The sequence below is a fragment of the Homarus americanus genome, unplaced genomic scaffold (genome assembly GCF_018991925.1).
Source record: "Homarus americanus isolate GMGI-L3 unplaced genomic scaffold, GMGI_Hamer_2.0 scaffold24260, whole genome shotgun sequence".
Taxonomy (NCBI): Eukaryota; Metazoa; Arthropoda; class Malacostraca; order Decapoda; family Nephropidae; genus Homarus; species Homarus americanus.
This window is the reverse complement of record NW_024721079.1, coordinates 5,852,210-5,868,131: the sequence shown is the minus strand read 5'-3', so window position 1 is coordinate 5,868,131 and position 15,922 is coordinate 5,852,210.

Here is a 15,922-nt window from a genome sequence, read left to right as displayed (position 1 = left end):
TACTTGTAAAAAAAAACTGTACACAAATCCGACTGTGATCTCTACTCTTGTATTTAAAAATTAATTCATTGATAAATCCTTATATTGTCCTCGAGTTTTCTTCGCCTCCTCGTGCCTTTAGTGTGGTTCCGGCTCTCTCTCTCTCTCTCTCTCAAAACACCTGGAGATATTTGAGCTGTCTCGCTGATGTACTGGAAGGTTTTTTTTTATGCACTGTTCGTAAATGAATCCATTTTTTTAAGAGAGGAACTTGTTTTATGTCGAGTTAAAAAATTGTCTGTTGTAAGAAACTACGACCTGGTGAAGGGTGCTTGATAACCCTGATAGATGAAGCACCCAAAACAAAACAACAACAACAACATTACCAGAGAGAGGGAGAGGTGTTCACTAAGTGGCCTTCACCTCGTGGACAAGGATTGAAGAGTTGAGTTAGGAGTCATCACTAGGCTGGGAGCTGGTCAGGGGCAGGAGTCTACAGCAGACGCCGACGTTGTAGACGTAACCGCACTCTACAAGGCTAACGTGATTGGTCTGCCATACCTGAGGACACCTGGATCTGACAGACAACCACACAAAGAGGAACACGGAATCCACCATCTGGGCCCTCTAATCACCCCCTTCTCCCTCCTGCTATCCAGAACATCCCTCCACCAGCATTCCTTCCTTCCGAGGATGACCAGCCACAGATTTTCACGAAAGAAACAAACTTAACACCAACTGCAGCTGGCTTAGGATGAACTATGATATCACTGAAAATTATTAAAATATTTCAGTTTGTATTTCCTTATTCTTATTCCCTCCTAAGTTTACCATTAGTGTGATCTATAACCCTATTTTTCCCATAAGGTTTAAGTATCGCCATTCTCGGTTTTGACATTCACGGTACTCTCCGGGGACAGTATTGTAACTCCCGCGAATGTCGAGGTCCACAGTACAGACTTTTCCTTACACTGTAGTAGTTAGGTGGCCTATAGAGGTTGAGAATAAATAGTATGGTGACATAGGCGTTCCCTAAGTGTGAAGTAAAATGGATTGGCCACATACTTGTTTGAGAAAATGTCAAGGAATATGGCCATACAAGTGCTTCCATAACTGTTAAGTAATATAGCCCATATGTCTTTTGAGTGTTAAGTAATATGGCCACACGTGTTTTGAGTAAGTGTTAAGTAATATGGCCACTCAGGTTTTTAATTAAGTGTTAAGTAATATGGCCACTCAGGTTTTTAATTGAGCGTTAAGCAATATGACCACCCAGGTTTTTAATTGAACTAGTTATATGACCACTTAAGTTTTTTAATTGAGTGTTAAGTAATATGGCCACACACGTGTTTAAGTGAATGTCAAGGAACAATATAGCCACACAGGTTATAGAGACGAAGGCCACCTTGTCACAAAGGAGCTCCACACAGCATACCTCACCGCGCCATTAACCGCTTCCTCAAGAGTATCAACTTTTTCCCATCATAACTGAACTGCTTGTTTTGTTCTGACAGAGAGAGAGATAAAGAGAAACATAAAGAGAAAGAGAGATAGAGAGAAATTGTCATACATATTAGGACAACATGATAGTGCCGTGTGATTTGTGAATATACTGACATAGGTACAGTTAATCTCACACTGTTGGACTTACACACGAATATACATACATACATACATACATACATACATACGTAGATACATACATACATACGTGTTCCATATACACATACACAAATATATATTCCCATAGACACCACATGCAAACATACATTACCATACAATTTACACACTAACATATATACTTACACACACCTATATAAACTTACACAATCTTATATCACCACAAACACACACAAACACACACATACTGATGAGTTTGGGTGTGTGAACTACGCCTTGTACTGTGAGAGGTGAAAGGCGGGGTATAGTGTTCTCTCTCTCTCTCTCTCAAATGAACTATTTTTACGTTAAGGGAATTCTACGCAGATATGGGTAAGACTTCTTGTACTTACCTTAATTTAGGCCCCAAAACCCCACGTAACCTTAAAATACCTTAATTATGGTAGATAAGGGTGTTTTAGGGTGTACTGGTCTCTTTTAAAATGTGTATATGAGGAATCCTGTGTGTGAAGGTGTACGTAAACCTAATCTAACCTGAAGGATTTTGGGACGTGGGGATTTAAGGGTCGAACTTAACCTAAAAACATTACCAAAGTCTAAGAATTTTCATGAAATTCATAGATAATTTAGGGATTTTAAAGGCTGGTTTACAAGAAGTTAATTTAAGTTATATAGGAGTTATAAAGCATGATTGAGCTTAGTAATAAGGGGCTTTAGGTTAACTTAAAATGATTATCTCCCCTGCAAAAATATTTTAGGTCGCCTTAAAATGTTCATCTAGTGTACAAAGATATTTTAGGTCGCCATGAGATTTTCAGCGAGTGTACAAAGGATTTAAGAGGATTTAAGAGTGGAGAGTAAAGCACACAAGACCTTATACTGAGTTGGAGTGAATAGAGACGTGATGTTGAAACTAATGACGCAGCAGCAGCAGCAGCAACAACTTGAGGAGAACCTGCCTGCTGTGCCCACTGCCTCCACCATCACCACCACCACCACCCTCTGTCACCACTACTACCACCACCACCCTCCTTCACCATTACCACCTCCATCACCTCCTTTACCACTGCCACCTTCTCCGTCACCACAAACACCACCGTCATCACCACACCTCTATTACCTAAGTCACCACCTCCGCTAACACCACCACCATCATCACTGTCATCGTCACCACCAACACCACTACCTCCACTATCGTTACCATCACCGAAGCAAACCTGTATATTGAGTCCCTGGCACACAAGAAGGTACCTCACTGGCACTGCACTCGACCTCCCTCACTTCACCAACTGCGGCAAGAAGGATGGACTTTGGGTTCTCCTAGTACGAACCATCGACTCTTAGAACAGGAATCGAGGGTTGTATCCATTCAGCCACCACAGCCACGCCCATTAGGATAGAAGTCAATGGTGGTGGTTAGGATGGCGCTAGAGCCCATTTAACATGTCATCTTGCAAGCTGTGGACAAAGTCGTTTATTTTTTCTTCGTCGTGTTTTTGTTTCGTCTCAGAATAAAAGGATGTATAATGAATTCAATTAGTATGTTCATAATTTAAAGGTGTAGTCATTAACCTGAATGACTCGTGGTAAGGGAATGTGTGTGTGTGTGTGTGTGTGTGTCGTGGGGGTTGGTACACCTGTTCGTGCTCATGTAGCTGCGGGGGGCCATGAAGCTAACACACGGCGCTAATATACGATGTAGTATGACTTTAGCTTAATAATAATAAAGGCAGGTGTTTTAGCTTTTTAGATAGACTTATATACTTAGCTTTGTCCCAATTAAAGACAGGAAATAATTTAAGCTTTTGAGAAAGACGTTGTGAATGTAGCTTCAGTTCAGTATCTTAGCTTTCTAGAGTGACTTAATGTTTCTAGCTTGAGATCAATAAAGGAAAAAGTTTAGGCTTAAAGAAATGCCTAAAGTTTACAGTCTCAGGCCAGATGATTGAGGCTGGAATGTCACTGAGAGGCGGAGAGTCGGAGGTGTTGGTAGGCATTGAGGGCTCACAGCAGGAGTTGGCACGAAGGTGTGTGTGTGTGTGTGTGTGTGTGTGTGTGTGTGTGTGTGTGTGTGTGTGTGTAAAGAAGACTTTGGTAGTAATATCTGTAGGTACAAAAAATCACACACAGGTACACATACAGGTTAGACATAAGAATCTCATAAGAATAAATATAAACAATAAGAGGATTAAGAAATAAATAGCATAATAACACAAATAAATAAATCACAGTAAAGAGGAGGAAAGTGAGTGTAGATGTCATGAAAGTGCTGAACAAATTTTCTCTCATGGTCGCGTGCTGGCGGGGACAAACAAGATGGCCAGGCAGGTTGTCGCTGTTCGTAGAGAATGTATCAACCTGGAGGGAGTTGGGTGGATGAGGAGGATAAAAATAAATGAAAAAAAAAAGAATGATAGACAAAATGATGGAGGTCCAGGTGAGAGGTGTGAGTGTGCGGAAATGGTCAAGTTTGTGTGGAGAGTTGACGACGGTGTTAGCTGGCTGGAGGGGTCACCTTGGACAGGCCGGGGAGACGTCAATCATTTAAGATGCTGAAATTTATTTTGTGTCAGTTCACAAAAAGATTTATTTCTGGAGTGTTCCTCACTAAACACTGAAGGAAACAAGTGCCTCCCTCCCTCGGTGCCGGACTCACTCCCCTTACCTTGGTTGGGGCAGCGTTTGCCTTCACCACCAAGGCTAGCGGGGCCACCGCCAGGTGTCCGGGCAGGTGCCACGCAGTCTCTCACTTCTGCTGACGTCACGCCTGACCTCCTACCTGCCCCCCTGCCGCCTCACCCACACCACCTGTCATGTATATTTCACAGTTCTACGCAGCCTCCGGACCTGATGCTCTTGTGCCCTCCACACATAACACTGAGGACTGGAGGAATAGCCGGAAGGAGGTAGATCTGGCCCAGACGTCGGGAATGAGGAAGGGAACACTTCCCAGTACACAGATAATAAGAGTAAGGATCACCTAGTTTACACCTAAGAGACTGAGAGAGACCATTTTAAACATGTGGAGGGAAATAAGACACCTGGAGACCCCAGTAAGAGGAATAGGGAATGTATGACCCCTTGGCTGCCTGCCGTGGGGGGTGGAGGAAATGTGTGGTGTGTTGGGGAGTTGAGGAGCCATGCTGTCTAGCGGGTCCCACTCTCCCCCGGCCGGCCAAGGACAGGTGCCGGGGCGCCCACACCACCACCACTCTCACGTGCCGCCGCGCCCACCTCACCTCTGCACAAACACGAGGAACACCTTTATTTATCTTCTTCATTCACAAATACTCAACGAAGTCGACAGTCACCCGAACGCTAAATTTTCCTCCTTCTGTTTGTCTCCCGCCATGCAGCGAGGCGAGATGTGGCGCCTGAGTTGATGCTGACGTTCATCTGCAGCATCACCCCCCCCAGCTGACGCTCTGTCCTGATAAAGGCTGGACTTGACGGGGAGAAAGTTGTGTCAGCCAGCAGAGAACATTCATATAGCAAGGGATCAGGTGGAGGGAGGGGGGAGGAGGGTAGGAGGGAAGGATGAGGGAGGGAGGGAGGGAGGGGACGAGAGGTCAAAAGGAGGAACGTAGATGAGGCTGTGTGTCTGTACAAGAGGATTTCTATTTATACTTCGAAGAAAGATAAGAGAGAGCGAGAGAGGCAATGAAAGAAAGAGAGAGAGGCAAAGAAAAAGAGAGAGAGGTAAAGAAAGGGAGAGAAAGTGAGAGAGAGAGAGAGAGAGAGAGAGGTAATACTTGGGGGACACTTGACTAACAAATCACATCCTAACTTTTAACATACGGACTTTTACTGTATGTCCCGACTACCGACACAAAACTACCCCTCACACCATACATCAGGCTCCTCCTCCCTACCTGTCACGACCACAGAAGCCTTATAAAAGTCCTATAAGCCTTAGGAGGCCAGACCCTGAAGTATCATTTTGGCGATAGTTGGTTATATACACTACTTATGTTACCTTAAGGTGTTGGGTTTTGGTTAGGTTAGGGTTGAGTGAGTTGGCTTAGCTTGGATTAAGTTAGGTTAGGTTAGGTTAGGTTAGGTTTCCTGTGCGTAATAAAAGCAATATTACAACACTCAGGCCTCTGTTCCCTACACAAGTGCCATCGTTGGATTTTTCCTCCGGTTCTCGTTCATATTCCTGTAGCAGACGACCCGACGTAAGGCTGTGTCATGCACCACCCTGGCCAACACCACGTCAGCCGGATGTAATGATGACTGTAGGAATGATCAACCAAGTCTTGTTGCTTGTAGAGAGGTAGAACCAACTCATTTAATGACACCCCCCCCTCCCTCCCCCTTATCTCTCTCTCTCTATCTCTGTCTCTCTCTGTCTGTTTATCTATATATATATTCCATATTTATATTTCCTGTATTTTCGATTTTTCTCTCTAGTTGTTGTTGTCGTTGTTATTGTTGTTGTTATTGTTCTATTTGTTGTTGTTGTTGTTATTGTCATTGTTGTTGTTGTTGTTCTTCTTCTGTTTGTTGTTGTTGTTATTGTCATTGTTGTTGTTATTGTTCCATAATGTTCAAGGTAAAACAACATGTTCTTCGTAACACTAATAACAAACATTCACCACCAAACACACACACACACACACACTCACATTCACACACACACACACACACACACACTCTGGACGTTGTGTTAGTGGTCGAGGCAGCACTTTAAGGGAGGAGACTGGCTGATTTATACTTCACTTCTCAAACCTAGAAAACACAACCCACTTCGTATCCCAGTAAAGTGTTGTAGAATTGTGCTTAACCCTCGACCATCAAAGGCAGGAGAAGCTGCATCACCCAAGGTATATGTATGTCTGTCTGTCCATCAAGTCTAGTTATCAGTTTTATTCCTCTCAAATGAATATGAAAATGGAGCGCTACAAGGTGATCAGTCCCTGTGCACCTTGGATGTTTTTAATAGTATAGTTCTTCCTTGTTATGTCTACGTTGTTATGTATTTTATCTATTATTAGTAAATAGTGGAAATTGTGAATACTTTAAATATTTACTATGACTACTTTAATAATTTCTTGTGATTATTTACATTATTGGGTGTAAGTAGAACAAGGGAAAATGACTAATATTGGTATTAATTGCAAGTGCACAGGGACTTTTCGATCGTCCTGTACAGTATAATGTTTTCGATGGCTGATGAGTTACCTATAGTAGACCGAAGTGAATCCAGTTGAAACCCAAGTGAATCCATGAATCCAAATGAACCCAAATGAATCCAAATGAACCCAAATAATTCCCAAGTGAACCCATGAATCCCAGTGAACCCATATGAACCAAAATGAACGCAAAAACAACAAAACAAATGATACCCAAGTGAATCTAACTGAACAATCCCCCCAATAAACGATAATTGAATATCTTTGATACTTCAATAATACATAAGTGATACCTCAAGAGATGGGGGTGGGTGTTGGAATAGTGGTAGTGGTGGTGGTGGTGGGTGTCGGAATAGTAGTAGTGGTGGTGGTGGTGGGTGTCGGAATAGTGGTAGTGGTGGTGGTGGTGGGTGTTGGAATAGTGGTAGTGGTGGTGGTGGTGGGTGTCGGAATAGTGGTAGTGGTGGTGGTGGTGGGTGTCTGGAATAGTGGTAGTGGTGGTGGTGGTGGGTGTCGGAATAGTGGTAGTGGTGGTGGTGGTGGGTGTTGGAATAGTGGTAGTGGTGGTGGTGGTGAGTGTCGGAATAGTGGTAGTGGTGGTGGTGGTGGGTGTCGGAATAGTGGTAGTGGTGGTGGTGGTGGGTGTTGGAATAGTGGTAGTGGTGGTGGTGGTGGGTGTCGGAATAGTGGTAGTGGTGGTGGTGGTGGGTGTTGGAATAGTGGTAGTGGTGGTGGTGGTGGGTGTCGGAATAGTGGTGTGTTGGTGGGTGTCGGAATAGTGGTAGTGGTGGTGGTGGTGGTGGGTGTCGGAATAGTGGTAGTGGTGGTGGTGGTGGGTGTCGGAATAGTGGTATGTGGTGGTGGTGAATAGTGGTAGTGGTGGTGGTGGTTGGAATATGATGTGGTGGTGGTTGTTGTAGTGGTGGTGGTGGTGGGTGTCGGAATAGTGGTAGTGGTGGTGGTGGTGTGAATAGTGGGGGTAGTGGTGGGTGTTGGAATAGTGGTAGTGGTGGTGGTGGTGGGTGTCGGAATAGTGGTAGTGGTGGTGGTGGTGGTTCGGAATAGTGGTAGTGGTGGTGGTGGTGGGTAAAAGTGGTAGTGGTGGTGGTGGTGGGTGTTGGAATAGTGGTAGTGGTGGTGGTGGTGGGTGTCGGAATAGTGGTAGTGGTGGTGGTGGTGGTGGGTGTTGGATTAGTGGTATTGGTGGTAGGTGGTAGGTGTTGGATTAGTGGTAGTATTGAATGATGGAATAGTGGTAACGAGCCTAAGAATAGTGGTAGGTAGTGAATGTGTACTGGTAAGGCCAAAGGAATAAGGGTGTTAGAGAATAGAATAGTGGTAACGAGCTAGAATAGTGGTAGGCGTTGACCCACCCACGACTTTAGGTACCAGGTGTTGTGCTGCTCAGAAAGAATATAAATGACGAATTCCTGGATAAAATGTTTAGTGTAGAAGTTATGCAAAATAAAGAATTAAACAACAGACTTAAACCTGGAACGAAGCCAGACTCGAGACCACCGTCACTGCCATCACCACTGCACATCATTACCACTATCACCACCATCATCGACACCATCACCACCGTCACTACACATCACCACTGCACATCATTACCACTACCACCACCATCATCGACACCATCACCACCGTCACTACACATCACCACTGCACATCATTACCACTACCACCACCATCATCGACACCATCACCACCGTCACCACCGTCACCACCACCACCACCTGAACAACACACAAGGCAAGAAGTCAAAGGTCACTGAGCGAGGTGTGTGTGTGTGTGTGTGTGGTAGCCTAAACAGGGCTAACGAAGAGCTGAATGAAGGACAGGTGGAGCTTGTATTTTACTTCATAAATGACAAAGGTGTTAAAGTTATAATCCAGCTTACTGAGAAGCTTAATAGTGTTGCTGCTTCCCGGTGTTTTGTGCTGGTGCCTGGTTGTTGGTACTGGTGCCTGGTACTGTATTGTACCTGGTGATGTTGCCTGGTGTGTTGTGTTGGCATGTCGTGCTGGTGTCTGTGCCTGTTGGTGTTGGTGAATCATAGTATTACCTGCTGAAGGTTGAGAGATATTTGTGTGGTGGACAAACACTGGGGCACAGGTAGTAGGTAGTAGGCAGCTCTCAAACAGGGAGGTACTACCGCCTGGGAAGATATAGGAAGCATAATGTGTTGTCTAATGGTAGACCCTGCTGCCATATGGCATCACGAAAATTGTGACCAAGTCCCAGGTTGCTGATCTGACTTTCTGCCTCATTTACACACAACTGCAAGGTCTCAATTGTTTCTCTTTCTGTGACAACACAACTTACTGTACATATCGTTTCTTACTCTTGATATTTTTTCTCCATTTATACATTTATTTTTGGTTAAATTCTTTTTTTCGCCCCCAGGCACCGGTGTGGGTCGGTGACCTGTGCTCGGGTGGGCCAGGTTTATACCAAGGTACTTGTAGGATTGTCTTCATGTCTCAGGAGTAAACTTCGTGTTTTTTATTATTCAGGAAACGAACTTGAAAATTTTACTTTGTTTGTAAGGCAGAGTAACCTTACATGATCGTTCGATGTCACTCTGTAGTTCTGTAACTCGTAAATTCAGTATCTTTACGTACGCGAAGCATTATGGTTAACATTTGTCTACAGTTTGTCTTGAAACAGAGTGAAAATATTCCGTCTTTCACGAAATTTTTCTCTCCGTTTTTCATGCATTCTTCCTTTTCCTTTTTTATCTCGCTTTTTATATTTTTTCGTCTCCGTTTTCTCTCTATTCATCCTGTGCCTCCATACACATCTCTTTATCTCTTCTTCTTTTCCGTTTAATATTTCTCTTCATTTCTTTTCTTCCCATTCTACCTCTCCTGTACTTCTTGTCTCCGTCTCTCCTTCTCCTCCTTCCGTTCTCTTTTTACCCCCTTTCATTCCTTTTCCACCCTATTACTCTTCCTCTTCGCTTTTCTTTTAACGTCCTTCTCCTCCTCTTATTCTTCTCTTTCCTCCTCTCATTTCTCTTCCCTCCTTCTCCTACTCTCCTTTCTCTTTTCTCATCTTCTCCCTTCTATTCAACTCTCATTTACCCCCTTTTCCTCTCATTTCAATCATTCTCTTCCCCTTCTTCATCCTTCCTCACCCCCCCTACTCTTCCTCCTCTCAGATCCTCTTGGTAAGTCCGCCCATGACCACCCTCCCTCTTTCCCTCGCCGCCCCCCAAGGTCTGGCCGTCTCAGCTCTGGGATCACGACTCACCGAAACACCTACACCAGATTGCTACTTATTACCCTGTTGAAATCTCCGTCAGTAAATTGCCAAAGAATAATCTATTTGTAATTTAAGTCGCTAAATAATATATACTAAAATAATTTCTCTACGTGTGATTTATGGTTATTGTAAAGTTGATTGATTTAATTGCATAGTTATAACATCTTTGGATTATTGTACTGTTGAGAATTTCCACAGTGAATATTGATGTTTATTTTATTTGGGATTTTTCGTACTTTTAAGATAATTTTACTCTGATGTTCACTTGTATTTATGATCATTTGTTTTCTGTGGTTTTCAATGCCTTTATTACTCTCTTTGTCTTATTTATTTTCTCCCCACTCTTCTTCTTCTTCAGTTTTATTTGAATGATTTTGTTTTCACCCATTCTTCTTCCACTGTTTTGTCGTCTGTACTTTTCCTTTCATTCTTCCCCCTTCCTGATTTAGTTTTCTTCTATGCCTTTTCTTTTACTTCTTCATTTCTTCCTTGTCCCCTTCACATCTTTATCTTCTTCTTGCACTGCTTCCTCGTCGACTCCATATCTAAGAATACATTATACTTGGAATTCCTTGTTTAATTGACTTTGTTTTAAGAGTTTTTCTCACCCGGTTTTAAATAACTTATGGTCATATACTTAATTTATTACCTACGGTGTTTACGCCAGTTTACCTCAGTTACCCACGACATCAAACATTTTCTATGAATAAATACGTCACTTTGTCTCCGGTTTAGTCCGAGGTACATATTAACGAACAGAAACCACAGTCCAACACGTTTCTGGTTAGACTGGTTCTTGAATATTCTTTTAATGAGAGCTAATTTATTGTACAACGTCTTGGTAAAGTAATTAAGTTGCTGGGGCAGGTCATTTATAACCAACAGTAGTACAGGAGCGCGCGTCTTAAAATCTTTCGCGCCTTAGCTGAAGTTTACAGAATATTACGTACAAAGCCAACAAGAACTCACATCTCTACACTCGCGCGCAGGGATAATTTATGTACATGAGTAATTTATAATGGAAATAGTAATTCATTCATCCATTCATAGCTTCATTCATTTCTTTATCCGCCCAAGGTAAGGCCATATTCAGATATTTACATCATTCAGGCCACAACGCGTTCCTCAGCTCCGAAGGTTCCTGCAATATCACAGTCATTACCTTAAACTTTTAATCTAACGGATGAAAAGTAAAGCACATCAGAGAGTTGACAATATTCATCATTAAAAAAAAAGATAAGCTGTATTTCTTGTTCAATATATCAAAATAAACCGAAGAGAAATAGGACATAGGAAGACGAAGCCCGTGTCATTACTTGAACGAGGCCACGATAGCATCAGGGAGTGGGGGTGCCGACGGCCGAGCCCTAAGAGAACATATCCCCTTCCACAATCCTTCGCTCACTCCTTCACCACCCTGGGATAAAATTTTAGACCATTACGATCCCCAACAACTCCCAACATACATGACATTCCGTTATTTAAGGCCTTGAGAGGATATTGTTAGTACTGAAGTGGTCAGGATGGTGTGGGGTTGATGTAGAGGAGGGTAGATGGAAGGTGGTATAGTTGTGGGTTCGTCCGATAGCGTTGGGGATGGCAGGGTAGGTGGCCAGGGCTCCCAGCCAAGCCTATACAGCGTAAGTAAGCCGTGTGTGTGTGTGTGTGTGTGTGTGTGTGTGTGTGGTACGTCTTGTAGTTCTTTATCCCGTTTTAGATCCTTTGAAGAACACGGTCCCCAAAGCCAGTCATAACACGGTCCCCCAAGCCGGTCATAACACGGTCCTCCAAGCCACTTATAACACGATCCCCCAAGCCAGTCATAACACGGTCCTCCGAGCCACTTACAACACGGTCCCTCAAGCTGGTCATAACACGGTCCCCCAAGCCGGTCACAACACGGTCCTCCAAGCCACTTATAACACGGTCCCCTAAGCCGGACATAACACGGTCCCCCAAGCCACTTATAACACGGTCCCTCAAGCCGGTCATAACACTGTCCCCCAAGCCAGTTATGATACGATCCTCCAACCCAACCAAAACACCCTACTCTTTATCTAAAGCCACTATAACCCAGTGTCTAAACGTACTGTAATCTAATGTCTTAAGAAACTATTACATAGTGTTTATTAATTGCTCTAACCCATTGTACGATACCACTATTAACCCAGCCAATAACTGCAGAGAGAGAGAGAGAGAGAGAAGCACCAGTACCTCTCACAGCACCTTGGGAACCTGTGTTTTCATGTAACAGGTGAGGTAAATGACCCGAGGAAGGAGACAGGTTGGGAAGTTACCTGGGGAAGGAGACAGGTTGGGGATTAATTCACCTGGAGAAGAGAGGGGAGGTGCGGGAGAAGTGCACCCTGGGAAGAGACAGGTGCTCCAGCTGGGGTTGTTGACAGGAAGAGACCAAGATGGTATCTGGGTAAGTGGGAACTCCCAGATACTCGCCCCTCGTAGTCTGTACATCTTCCCACCCATCACGTCACGCCCATTGTGTGGGGGGGGGGTGGAAGAGTGACGCCCACAGGGGGGAGGAAGAGTGACGTCCATGGGAGGGAGGAACAAAGACGCCCACGATTTAGAGAGAACATAAACGATCTTTTATCCTTTATTATTTCATCGAAAGAAAAAATCGTCCACGAGAGTTGGTTCTGAAAGTTACGAAGAAGAGCCATGTAAGGGACTCTTACAGTCTTGCCTTCAACACGTAGGTAAATGTTTCAGTCTTGCTGGGAAGATCCTCGAACTAGGAAGCGTCTGGTCTTGGGCCTTAAGGGGAAATAATTCGTGTTGCTGGAGACGTCATAAGAATAATATCTGTCCTGAGACTTTACCAGAACGACCTCTGAGATGATGATATAGATGGCATTTCCAACACGTTAGACCTGTGTATGATTCTTATGGAAGCCTTTTCTATTCTAATCTCTCTCGCGTCCCATAAGAAGAATGTTGGGTTGTCCGGAATATTTTGTCACATTCGTGTTAGTCGTCATGTAGGTGGGGGTGACCTCCTGGTCTGTGCTGTGAGAGCCAGACGCTTCCTGTTTGTGTTACATTATCGCCGTCATCACCCAGCGGCTACTGTCCTGTTGTTGGCGTGTGTAGTGAACCTGTTATAAAAACGTCATCTTATAACCAAAGAGAGTAGCCAGGTGTTGAAGGCGGATCTTCCTTCAGAGGTTCGTCATTAATAAACAGATAGAAGGCTAATTGTTCGCTTTATCTCTTCTGTACAAAGGATGATGACCCGTTCATAGCCTTTTTCAGATGTTTGGTATCAACACCTCCATCATCTAGTCGTTACCAGTCACACAACAGTACTTCCGCCTGTTTATCACACTCTGGGTGTCCTCCTGCCCCCCCCCCCTTCCACCACACATTGCACACATGAGTTTCAGTGGTTAGTGCCATGCATTAATCCACCAACATCCATACATTACATAACACGCTCACCACCATCCTTCCTGGCCACATATAACGTCAACAACTTGTTCATTAGTACCACACATTCCACACCTACTCGTCTTTCCTACAACCTGGCACCACCTTCTCAGAAAATTTATCTCCCACTACTAACACCTCCCGCAGACTCCAGTACATGCGAGTTTGAGGTTATTTTTATATGTTGATTGTTTATCTTGACGTTCAATTCATCTCCCTTTTCTCGGTTTTTGCCTAATGTATGTTTTCATCCTCACAAAAGTAACCTAAATATCAGAAATTCCTCAAGATGTAAACGATCTTGTTTATCATGTTCATTGTACTTCTTTACTCCTGTAACTCAAAGAACAATATATTACACAAAACATTGGAGGAACACTTAAGAACACTTATGTTAACAGGAGAGCCAAAGAAACTGGACTTTGAGACCAGGGGAACAGGCATTTGGAACAGAAGTAGAGACCATTGATAGGACGGAATGGCTGGGTTGATGGGGGCTCATGGGAAAGGAACTCTTAGAAGAGAAATGGTGGAAGAGTAGAAATTAATGAAAGGGATGTTGAAGCATGAGGAAGAGACAGCAGGTGGGAAAGCGGAGACGAGAGACGGGTGTGAATGGAAGGGACGTGACGGTCGTAAGAAGTGACTGACCACCTGGGAGGAACATGGACGAGTGGAGGAAGTGGCCCATTGAGTAGGTCTTCGAGGTGCTGGAGATGGTTTCTTTGGGGGTAGAAGTCACGGGGAGGAGTGGAATGCAAAAAGAGGGCCCACTCAGGAGGGGTCGGGGGAGAAGTAAAGGGGCAGAAGGATGGCCATTCAGGAGTGAGGTAAAGGGCAGAAAGAGGGCCACTTAGGATGGAGATGGAGGGCCAGAAGGAAGGCCACTCAGAAGGAAGGTTGAGGGCCAGAAGGAGGGCCACTTAGGAGGGAGGTGGAGGCGCTGGACACTAGCAGCGGCCCCTTGGTTCAGTCATGCCCTCTGCGAAGGTCTCTCCACTAATCATTGCTCACCCTCACATAGTTTCGTCACTGTCTCCAACGAAACTAACGAGAAGGAGCGAAACATTCTAGTAAGGAAGGGAGGAGTGGGTGCGGTGGGGGACTGCAGCACACCTGGTCCAGGGTATCACTGCCATACTAATTAAAGACCTTGGTCTGTGGGGGGGAGGGTAGAAGAGTCAGGCGAAGGGAGGGGAGCCCTGAGGAGTCTGGTTTAAGGGATGTAATCTGAGAAGAGCTTGAAGTTTAGGGTATGTAGGATCTAAGGAATGTAGAATAACGTGGTGCAAAAGACATGTACAATTGTGTGGTCTGAAATTAAGGTCTAAGAGGTTAAAGGGAGAGAAGTAGAACTGTCGTACTACCCCTGTCAAGTATGATGCAGGCACGCAGGAATTTTTGCACCACTGATGTACAAAGCCTTCACTGTTAGTAGTACCTTCAAGTATAATTCTTGTACATTACCTGTGTACCTCAACCCTAACTTTGCACTGGTCCTAAAAAAATTCGAATAGGTTTACCAGTATTATTAATTGTATCTGTTATTATGCTGATATATAAGGAAACTTACTCAAACTGACAGATAGATAGATAGATAGATAGATAGATAGATAGACAGATAGATAGATAGGTAGACAGGAACATAATGGAATCATATCATTGGTTTAAATATATGGTAGACTTTCTCTCTCTCTATGCAAATTAAGAGGTCTCTCTCTCTCTCTCTCTCTCTCTCTCTCTCTCTCTCTCTCTCTCTAAGCTGTGAGGTGTGGCTAGTTAAGAGGGAGCGCCTCAACCTCTCACTAATATATACAGGTAAGACTTGGTTATGTGATGAGAGAGACACTGGTTAGCACTGTGGTGGTGGGGGTGTGGTGGTGTGGTGATGGTGTGACGGTGTGTGGTGATGGTGTGTGGTGTGTGGTGCTGGTGTGACGGTGGTGTGTGGTGGTGTGGTGTGTGGTGCTGGTGTGACGGTGGTGTGGTGGTGTGTGGTGCTGGTGTGACGGTGGTGTGTGGTGCTGGTGTGACGGTGGTGTGTGGTGCTGGTGTGACGGTGGTGTGTGGTGCTGGTGTGACGGTGGTGTGTGTTGATGGTTGATAGAGATTGGTTGTGGTAGGTGATGCTGGTTGTTATAATTGGTGGTTGAGGATGTGGTGGCAGTGGTGGTTGTGGAGGAGAGTTTTATGGAATAGAGAACTGTTTATGAAATTGTGGAAGCATTAATAAGGCCAACAGAGGCAGAGTGTGGCCAAGCAGAGGTGGCCAAGAGATGCGGGAGGGGGTGGCCACGTGAGGAGGTAGTCCCGTGTCAGCGTTGTCATGGCCACAAATGAGACAGCATCCTTCTCCTCCTCTATTCTTTGATGATGCTTCTCTGTTTCTCGATTTTCTTCCTATCTTTCTTTCTCTCTCTGTCTTCGTCTCTGCGTCCTCTCTCTCTCACACACACACTTCCTCTCTCTTT